Source organism: Gekko japonicus, unplaced genomic scaffold (genome assembly GCF_001447785.1).
Source record: "Gekko japonicus isolate JY-2015 unplaced genomic scaffold, Gekko_japonicus_V1.1 scaffold2101, whole genome shotgun sequence".
NCBI lineage: Eukaryota > Metazoa > Chordata > Lepidosauria > Squamata > Gekkonidae > Gekko > Gekko japonicus.
The window spans coordinates 253,318-256,289 of record NW_015161466.1 but is presented as its reverse complement, the minus strand read 5'-3'; positions in this window follow the sequence as shown (position 1 = coordinate 256,289).

The window sequence follows — 2,972 nt, the reverse complement described above, 5'->3', positions numbered from 1 at the left end:
CACAATCCCCCCCCCAAATGACCTCTGACTGTGATCCCTTCTTGGTTTACTCGTTTTCTCCAGGGAAGCTGATCTCTGACAGCTGGAGATCAGTTGTGAAAGCGGGTGACCTCCAGGTCCCACCTGGTGGCTGGCAACCCCGTAGTGTACCCATTGCTTCGTCCTAGCCACCTAAGTGTACGAGGGAGTAGATATTTTCCCTTTCCACCAAACGCGGTGGGAGTTATTTGATTGATGACCCCTCTTTGGTGTAGTGGTTAAGTGCGTGGACTCTAATCTGGGAGAACTGGGGTTGATTCCCCACTCCTCCACGTCCAGCTGCTGGATGACCTTGGGTAAGCCATAGTTCTGACGAGCTGTCCTTGAAAGGGCAGTTCTGGAAAGAGCTCTCTCAGCCCCACCTACCTCACAGGGTGTCTGTTGTGGGGAGGGGGAGGGAAAGGAGTTTGTAGGCCCCTCCGAGTGAAGGGCGGGGTATAAATCCAATCTCCTCCTCCTCCTCCTCTTTTCTTGGAGTGCTGACATGATCTGGGACAGGGCCGTGGACTCAATCATGCTACGGTCGTCGCCAATGCTCCCTGTAAGCTGTGGAGTCTTGCGAGCAAAAATTCTACATGGTGAGCTCCTGGCGTTAAAAGTTGTGAGCAAGCGATTTGGCTACTGCATACATTAGTTTGCTCTGGAGCCCCATCCTTCCTGGGCTAAGACAAAAATGTGTGAGCCGGAGGCTAAAAACCTGTGAGCTAGCTCACACTGACTCAGCTTAGAGGGAACACTGGCTTGGGGTAACACCCCTGTGATAACAAGGAGACTGAACTGTCATTCCAAGCCTCTCCAGGCCGGTGTGGCCTTGGGGGAAAGCCGACAGGAGATGAAAAGTCTCTGGTTCGGGTTGGCTCATCTGAGAGAGGTGAGGGGGTACCGGTTGCTTTTCTACAGGGAGGTGGATTGAAATTGTCCACAGAGGCCATGGCTGGTGACATGGACTGCCGGACAACGACTCGAGATAGCAAGAGGAAGGATGCAGGCTTAACTTGTAAGGGAAATTACAGCTGTTTCTATACAAATGCTAGAAGTGTCCGAGGTAAAATCGGGGAGTTGGAGTGCTTGGTGTCGGAGGGAAAAATAGACATTGTGGGTATTTCTGAAACTTGGTGGGATGAGGAAAATCAGTGGGACACAGTGATTCCCGGTTATATATTATATCGGAAGGATAGGGGGGGAAGGGTTGGAGGTGGGGTAGCTCTGTATGTCAGAGAGGGTATAAAGTCTAGAAAGATTGAGAGGCTAAGTGAATTGGATTCGCTTCTCGAAGTTCTATGGGTTGAAATAGGGGGGCCAAAAGGAAACTTAACACTGGGAGTTTGTTATCGCCCACCAGATCAAAAGATAGAGGAGGATTATAAAATGATGAATGCCTTAAAGATAGCAACTAGACAAAAACACTGTGTAATAATAGGTGATTTTAACTACCCACACATTGATTGGGTCAATATGTGTTCTAGCCGGGAAAAAGAGATTGAGTTTCTAGACACTCTAAATGACTGTGCTATGGGTCCATCAAGTCCAGCATCCTGTCTCACACAGTGGCCAGACAGCTCCTCTCAAGGGCCAACAACAGGGCAGAGGGGCTGAGGCCTTCCCCGATAAGAACATTGGAAGAGCCCTGCTGGATCAGACCAGTGGTCTCTCTCGTCCACCATCCTGTCTCACACAGTGTCCAACCAGTTCCTTTGGAGGTTCCAACAACAGGGCAGAGAGGCCGAGGCCTCAAAGCAGCAGGGCCCTTCTTATGTTCTCATCTGATTGGCATGCAAAAGGTCTTGGGTTCAATAGCTTCCCTCGTTCACCCAACGTCTCACCTGTGCAGAAGGGCCCGCATTCTCATATACTGGAGAAGTTGGATTCATCTGCTTCGAGCTCTTATTCTTCCGCCTTTGAGCACCTGAGGAAGAGGCAGAACACCCGGAAGTTGGTCACGGTTGGGTTTTTGTAAGGACCATCCCTCCAGTCATGAAAGGGTTAAGGGGACCTTTCTGGAAACTGACAACGGCAAGTTTAGCACAGAACCACTTAGGTGTAGAGTAGATTCTTCCCGCCAAAAAAAGGGGGAGAAGTTTCATTGCTAACGAAGTGACCCTAAGACTGACTATTGGCGAATCAAGATATTGGAGAAGTTCACACTATTCTGCAAGTACACAAGGAGGAGAACTTTGGGGGGGACACCTTCCCTTCCTTCCTTCCTTCTTAGGGCCAGAGGGAAGAAAGAAAGAAGACGGATTGTTATGTCCGCTGACCGCCACTAGGAACCAGCGACTCACTGCGGAGCTTAACTCCCTAGGAGCAATAGGGACTAGGGGCTCCTGGACTTTCCTTGGGGAGCCAATAGGGACTTTGGCGGGAGGTTTAAACCCACCAATAGGATCTAGAGGGGTTCCAAGGTACTGCATATAGTTGGCCACCGGCTAGTATTCTGTGTTCTAGTTGTGTACCAGCAGTGCTATTTTGGGGGGGAACACACAGGAACGGAGTTCTGGCTGGCTTCAGAGTTGGCCACGCCCACTACAGCCAAAACCTCTGCGTGCGTGGGCTACAGAGGGAAGGCCTGGAGAGCCACCCCCTCCCCGGCAACTCTGAGGCGGGCGGGCCAGGGGGCCCCCTGGAAGGATTGGGGAGGCATGGCTTCCTTGGCCTGTCTAAGGGCTGGCTCGCCCGGGCTTCCCACAGCCACGGGGCGCCCAGGCAAGCTAAGGGAAGGCATGGGGGTGTGGCCCAATATGCTATTGAGTTGTGCTGTTGGGATGTGGCCTAATATGTTAATGAGTTCCTGCTGCTGGGTGTGGCCTGTTATGCTAATGAGTTCCTGCTGGGCTTTTTCTATCAAAAAAGCCCTGTGTACCTGTAAACCATGGCGATCCCTACATTCGTCTCCGTGGTTTCTACATCTGTCTAACCCACTACACAATAATGGG